Source organism: Haliaeetus albicilla, chromosome 20 (genome assembly GCF_947461875.1).
Source record: "Haliaeetus albicilla chromosome 20, bHalAlb1.1, whole genome shotgun sequence".
Classification (NCBI taxonomy): Eukaryota; Metazoa; Chordata; class Aves; order Accipitriformes; family Accipitridae; genus Haliaeetus; species Haliaeetus albicilla.
In genome coordinates this window covers 1380301-1388253 of record NC_091502.1, presented here as the reverse complement: position 1 = coordinate 1388253, position 7953 = coordinate 1380301, and the positions used below count along the sequence as shown (strand labels likewise).

Genomic DNA, 7953 nt, shown 5'->3' with positions numbered 1-7953 from the left:
CTAATTAGACTTCATATTATGAGATGAAATTCTGTCACCAGTCCGTGTTTAACCACTGCTGTCCCATTCTCATTGCTGACAACTCTTCTATTATTAGCATTTTTGATAATCAAAAGCGACAATATCTCCAGCCCAGAAGCCCCAAAGAAGGCCAAAAATCCAGTATGTTTTTGCATGAAAATTTTCACTGAAATATGGAACTTGGACCGTTTGACAAGAATCAGATATCCTTCCTTTGATTTGCTCTGAATGGATGAGGATTTCTCCATTCAACTCCCTTTAAATTCATGGCTGAGTGAATGCACATATGACTAGCAATTTTATCATCAGCTACCATCCTGCTTAGCTTTTAAGTAAAATAACATTGAACGATCCTACCATCAGGCTGTATATCGTACTGGGCCCTGGCTGTAGCTCTGCTCCGTTCTGACACCCCCGTAACGAAGGTGCTGGGGCTGTTTCCAGGCTGCACCTTGCTGCTCCTCAGCACTCATCAGGGCTAGGATTGTCACTCTCTCGTTAGCGCTGATATCCCGCATTTTAATTGCGACATCCGCTGCTGCTTCTTGTACTACATGCAGTAGGGTGAGCGACCACAGCTTTGGGTTGGGGTGGTGTTGAGAGCAGCCAGTGCTTTACAGGTTTGGCATGATGGTAGAAAAACTACAAACCAGGTTACTTTACTCCCAATCGTCTCCTGCATTAATCACAGGACACTTTACCCGTGATGTCCTGTGTTTATATGCAAATCTTATTACCCATCCAAGAATCTCCTCTGCTTGTGTAAACACATTTTGCTTGGGCAACTGATGAATATCAGCATTTTGTGGGTGAAATTTAAGCAATAATGTTGAAAGTAGAGCCATAAATATCTACAAGAGCTTTAATTTGTAAAGTTTATTGAGTAAGGTTTTTATTTCTTGTAACTGATGTAATGTCAGAGGAATTAATTTGATTCCAGCTGAGTTACTATGGATGTATACTACTATTTCTAAGTGGATTCAAAAAGAACTCATTTTTCTTCAAACTGCAAGACCGTGATGATGAACTCCCACTGGCTAAAGCAAAACAATACACCTTAAAATATGTATAAAATCTAAATTTATAAACTTTATGTGAGATTTCCTGAAATTTGCATGCATCTAGCCGATTATTAGCATTATTCAGAGGAGAAATAGCATTCAATCATTTCAATTATATTCAGAAGCAAATAAGTCAATCTCAGGGTTTTCAGCTACTGGAGAGGAAAACACCTGGGCAGCCATGGCTTTCAGACACTATTCTAGCTAAAAGGAAACAAAATATACCTCAGAGAGGAACAATATTCAGTATTACAATGAAACTACTTGATTAGTAGAAGAGGACCATATGAGACTGCTTTGATAGCTCTTTTTAATTTCAGACATAGCCTTGTCCTCCTGACACACACAAAGCACCACAGCAGTAAGTCACCCTGTCTTGCTCCTCCTTGCACAAAGTTTTAGTCACTAGGACTGTGGCTATAATTTTAGTTACCATAATGATGAGTTTATAGTCTGTGGTCTGTAAAGATGGTATCAGGGTATTTCCCTCCTCTGAGTTGCATCTAGTAATTTAATTTTTCGACTTAGATGTTCATGCTGTGCTTTTGTTTTCAGAAAAGCTAATGAAATTAAATGCCCTCTTAGAAATGCTTCAGTGTCTTCCAGAATAAGATTAAATGAATGAAAGAATATACTTAACATATAAAATAGCACAGCTGGGAGGGATAAATGAAGAGAAGAGCATATTCGTATATGACTGTTGACTTCCTATAGCAGCAAACAAACTTGGGCTCCAGGCTGGTTACCATCTTACTTACAGATGGCAGTTTCAAATACCATCATTTTTTTCCCAGGTTAAGAACAGAGATATACTACAGAAACTCACATGCCCTGGTAAGGTTTAAGGGATAAATTCTGGCCTTATAATCCTACCATGTGATATAGTGTGAATAAAAACAGAGAAAGGAAGCATTTACGCCTCTTGAGACTTTGCAGGCCTCTGGCAACGTGCAGGCTTTCTCTGCTGCAGCCACTATATGCCCACCTGTATCTTTGCAGCCCATGCAAGGGCAAGAGATAGAGGAAAATAAGACTCAGTCGTAAGGCAGTGTTAGAATTAGTTTGAAATGTGTGTATCATTAGCACAGTTAATTTTTTGTACCTGGACCCTGTATTGCTTGTTCTGGTTTTAGACCTCTGTCCTTTCACCAAGCACAAAAGTGTTATTTTAGATATAGATCAACATACAGAATCAACAGGAATATTAGTAAATTAAAGACAAATTTAAAAAAAAATTATGGTATCAGCTAATAACTTAGTGCACTTTGATGAATAGGAAGCCACGAAGTATAATATCACAACTTGTATGATAGAAAACAGGAACAATAGTTCGATAAGAATTTATTTTGGGGAAAAGTGTGATGCCTTTGCTTTAATTCAAGTGAAAACTTTGAATTCTGATATACCTTTTTGTAAGGCAGTGTCTCTGGCATTTGTACAAAGAATATGTCAAAGCAGTCAAGCAAGTTCACAGGATTCCAGCCTCCATGGGGTTATTGCTGTAGCCTACCAAAAGTACACTGGTACGGTTTAGAGCTATCCTGGGCATTTAATACTCTTACCTTTGTGAAGTGATTTGACATGAAAAGTGCTGTGTTAATCCATTTAACTTGGCACGGTTGATGGATTGAGACAACCAGTCTTCTCTCAGATAGACTAGCAAATAGCTAGAAAGTGGTAAAACTGAAGACTTTGGTCATTACTGAGCTGGGCTTAATGGGAACAAATAACCATGGGGGAAAGGCTCCAGTATACACCTCACATTGAATGCTTGTGAATCTTTAGAACTAATTCCCATACTTTTCTATTTACTAGGGGAAAAAATAATAATCATACTCATATATTCAACTTCTTTTCTGGGAACTCATTACTAATGCATAATAATAACTCATTTGTTATTGTTTATCAATTAAAAACAGTTATGTCAGCTTAAGGGCAACAGAAATACTAAATCAAATCCTTCCTTCATCTGTGATGTTATTTGCTGAGGACTTTGCATTCGTTACACTACAGCATGTCCAAAACTTAAAAGGTTGACTAAATAGTACTCTTTGATGTTTTCTTGCTTCCAGATGTCAAGTCCTTCATAGTTCATGTGGCCATAACCAGGGACACGAATTTACCTTGTACTGACAGTCAGGACTACAGACCAAGAAACCCAGCATCTTACTAGTATGTATGCATATATGTATGTGTGTAAATTATGAGAAAGTAACAAACAGTCGTATCATAAAAAGCTGGTGGAATAGTAAATCTATGAAAAATCAGATTCAAAGCAGTGATGAGTTTGTTGTTGTTGCAGAGGGTGAAAAACTGGCACCAGCTGAACTCCTTCAATTAGTTATGAAGGACAACTTGAAACAGAGATTATAAACCAAATCACAAATTCATTTTCCGTAGCTCTTCTGCTAACAATAAGAAACAGCTGCCAAACAGAATAATTTCATGCATTTCAGTATTGGGAACCTGGCTCAAGAAAACTATCTTCCAGACTGAGCGAAGGGAATAAATCAGTTTGTGGCTGACTGCTCCTTACAGGGGTCCTGGTTCCTTACAGGGCTCTCTCCTTCACGCCACTCATGTGAATCACTGGTGCCCATGGAGCTGCACATGAATAAAATTATATGAGAAGTGAATCATCCCCAGCGTGCAGCTATTAGCCCACCATCCCGAAACTGCTAAACCATCTTTCTCCATCATCCCTTGAGTCTTCCCAACAATGATGTGTGGAGTTTTGCTCTATTTTACTGATTAACAACAAGTCTTTAGGAAATAACATCTTTTTAATAGCATCTTTCATTGGAAAAGCTCTCAAATAGCCTAGCACACAAGAAAGGACATTGGGGAATGCGATGGAGAGGTCTCATCGGAGACACCAAGACAGGTCCTGTTCTCCAAGTGCTGCCTGTCTCTCCCAGCACAGACCTGGCCCTCCATACACCTTGGGTGATTTTTGAAAATAAGATTAAGGTTTTCCAAGATGGCAAAAACTGAAAACGAGGAAAGGGAAAAATCTAAGATTAAAATTGATCAGACTGACAAGATACCGGACATTATACTCATGACACAACTTACACGTGGCTAACTGTTGCATTACCCTCTCTGTGCTGTCTAGCCCTGGGTAACAGTCTTGCTTGTAGTCAGCATGAGCCTGGGCTGGAGAGCATAACCCAGAAATCTAGTATGACCTAGATGAATTGCCTTTCACAGACAACCCTATCCCACCAAACGGCTGGAGCAAGCATCTTCTCTTACTGCTCCGGTTTATACTTCAGCAGAACTTTGAGCTTCCAAGCCTCAAAGGTGCAACATAGGAAGAGCTTGTCTGTCAGGCTTCTTCTGATCTGAAATACAGTCAAAAAGCAATAGCAAAAAAGAATTGCATTTGGATAGAGACATATAAATTTGTATCACAAAACATAACTATCCATAGCCTGAGTTCTCTTTTTAAAACCTGAGAAGAAACTATAAAGGAGAACCTAAGGAGGCAGGAATAAGGGAATAGTAGTTTATAAGTGGTCTGAAGCACGGCTGCATAACATAGCATATATTACATGCTTGCTTTAGGGTAAGAGTGTAGAAAACTGCAAAGCTCCACTTTCTACAAGGAGATAAGCACTTCCAGTGAAGAGTTATTTGCCTCTGTCTCTCAGTCTTATGCTTTAGCATCCTTGACTGCAGTCAAGGGACACCAAAAGCAAAGGATCTGATGTTAATGTCAATGAAGGACTCTCCTCATGTATTACAAAGTGCATGTTTAGTACTTCTCAGAATCAGATCCAACTTATTTAAACTCTGCCTCAATCAAAAAGCCTGTGAAAATTGCCCTTGCCATTAGCATCCCTGTTTTCGGAAGAAAAAGAGGTTTTGTCCCTTTTGTGTATCTTTGGTGTCTCTGGCTAAAGCTAACCTGTGATTATTTACCTTCAGTATTATCAGACTCTGAACCGATGGGGAATCCACTTTTTTTCCCCCCAGCACTTCGAAATGCGAATAGATCACAGAAAGAGGCAGGAACAGCTGCTATTTCTTCACTCTTTGTTGGTGACAGAAACTGCATTTCATTATAGGGTTGAGATGAAAAGCTGATCTTCTCAGAGTATATGTTCCTAGGCTGGCTTGTGTAGATGCATACCCAGGAGCCGATACGTTATCAGAATTATTCTATCTTGGTGCTGATGTCATACCATTTTACGTTACCCGTCTCTGAATAATTAGCTAAGGTTATCACACAGTTCATAGATTTCCTCTGATTCAGATGGAACCGGGACACTGCTGGAAAAAGCAATGTTACCTCTCAGGGACAAAAAGAAGCAGCAGTCATTGACCTTTGAGACGCTAAAATTATCAAAAAACTTCTCACTTCTCTGAATGATAATGAACTTTCTTTCCTTAGACTGGTTTAGGTTTTTCTCAGCTCAGAATCTATTACTGTATAAAAAAAAAAAAGCGAGAAAAAAATTGCCTTCTAAAGAGATAGAGACCCCCTTTGGGAATATTTCAGCCGACATACATAAATAGATGGGCTGCAGTAGCTGTGCTGGATTCCCTGGGTAAAAGGCAGCTCTGTGTGAGATCTGTCTTGTGCTTTGGGTCTGTTTTCCTTTCTTGCTGTCTGCTCCGCAGCCAGCTCTGTAGGCTTCAGACAGGAGGCCCCTGATGAGATTTGTCTCTACTATCGTTGCTTCTGCTGTTTTGTGGGGATGAGATTGATCTTTTTACTGGCTAGTTTATCTTTGTGATGGAGGTCCTGATTTTCCTTTACACTTAGGCCACTTTGGAGTGCTCTGGCAGTGTAATGGGCCTTTAAAATCAGCTCAGATCACATTTGTACTCACTTTAAAGCACTTCTGCTCTGACAGAATGGTATTAAATGGTTGTAGAGTACATGGGCATCAGGTTTGTAATGTTTTGATTATCTAACAGCTATAAACCTATCTTTTGAAAATTACATCAACGTTAAGACATCACAGGTAAGGATGCCAGGGTAGCTCCGCCTCGAGTATATCCTGTACTCGCAAGTGGATTATCTAATACAGGGGCAACAGCAGCCAAGAGTATGTCTGTGAAAAGACCTAATACAAAACTATGCCTCGAACAGCACTTTGGATGTGTATTATAAGGAGAGAAACTCTGATCTGGGAATTTATCAGTAACTATTATAGAGAATAGTGTTAGCTCATTAATTATGTGAATATAGCAATGAAAATGAGGAAATGCACTACATAGCTGAGAACAGACTCTACAATTTGGAGGCCACATTCAGGCTGTCGGCTGCGCACAGAAAAATGCACATACATATAATCTGAACAAAACAACCAACTGATTATATCAGCAAAAGGCATAAGTATCAATGAAAAACAGGGGTTGTACTGGCCAGTGCAGTGATATGCTTTTGGGAGAGGTTAGGGGTTGCAGGGAGGGTGAAAGTACAGAACAAGACTTGAATTTGGAAATCCTGGTCTGGCACTTAGAGCTTTTCTGGCCCTACAGTGAGATCCATGCGGGCACAAAACCCTTTCTAGATTGCAGTTCACTGCCCCTGACTTAAGCAATCCAAAAAAAAAAAAAAAAAAGCGGGGGGGAGGCAAGGTGGGAGTTGTCATTAAAATACCTAATTGTACAATTGTACGTGCATATTTGGAGGTGTGAGAGCCCAAGATCCCATTACAGACAGTGGAGAACTCAGGCTCAGCTCAGTTCAGTGCTGTTTGAGATGCCCTTATGCATCCTGTCTGCTTCCCAGTTACCAGGTAAGAAATTTGCAGGTTTCTTATGGGCCCTTTTGATATCTACCAGTGCCATACAATGTCTCAGGTACCCTATGGCATCTAAAATGTCACAGATGGCTCTCTGTGGGCAACTGAATCAAGCCCAAGTTGCCACAGTTTATGGGTTTAATCTGATTTTACCAATACTTCTGTAAACCAAAAATCACTTTGCTGAAATAGGGGAACTAGGTCATGTGAACTCAGGGCAAGAAACAGCATGGTCCTCCTCACAGAAGGAAAAGTGCTCTTAGGCATCCGAAGAACCACACATACAGACAGGCACGGGCACACCCCACCACCTTGTAACTGCTCTGCCTAGAGAAGCTGCAAGTGGAGCTTGCATCTTGTAAAGACCAGAAGTCATTAGCCTCTAGACACAATTCCCTAAGAAAACAAGTTTTTGCAGTTCCAGTGCTTGCAGAACTATTTCTTTATCAGGAGGTATGTACAAATTTCATTGCCTTTAAAATCAAGTTCAACTTTCTCATCTGGCCCTCTATTACAGGATTTGTTGTTGGCTATTCATGCACCCTGACTCCCAGCAGCAGTCCCTGGACGTGAGAAGACATTACCAGCTGACCTTGGACATTATCCGTGTACTTAATGTACCTCACTGCAGTTATGTCCTAAACAAAGAGCTGACTTATAAACATTAAAAAGATTCTATGGTAAATGTTAACTATTAACAGACAGAGCTCATCCATGCCAGCATTTCATATCACAGATAAGCAGTGCGTGAGGCACTTGTCCTTTTATTAGCATGTGAATATATTAATATTATACAAGTGACATTTAGGGAAATGAATAGCCTGTTATTCCATAGGGCTCTCATTAAAGATAACCTCTCTTGAGGTTGCTCAATGGCAAAGTTCCTAAGTGGATTAGTAGGAAGTATGGAGAGAACAAATGAACTTTGCAGTAACTACTCTTAATAATGACTCCAGGTAATTAAAAAGACTAGAGGTATCTGGAGAATTCTAGGTCTAATAGTGGTCTAACAGTATTTCAAAAACATCTAACGATGGGGTGAATTGAGCTTTAAAAATCATTTAGCTGGTCCTTGCATTTACAAGTGGCTTTTATTTGATGGAGGAATTAGA

General features: G+C 39.8%; 1 long non-coding RNA gene across 1 annotated transcript; it reads left to right on the top strand.

Moving 5' to 3' along the window:
• Nucleotides 1-6465: 6465 nt before the first annotated feature.
• LOC138690105 (uncharacterized) lies at nucleotides 6466-7532 on the top strand. The gene is made up of 2 exons (XR_011328906.1): nucleotides 6466-6835; nucleotides 7359-7532. It is a non-coding gene; the product is annotated as an uncharacterized lncRNA (long non-coding RNA).
• The last annotated feature ends 421 nt before the right edge of the window (nucleotides 7533-7953 follow it).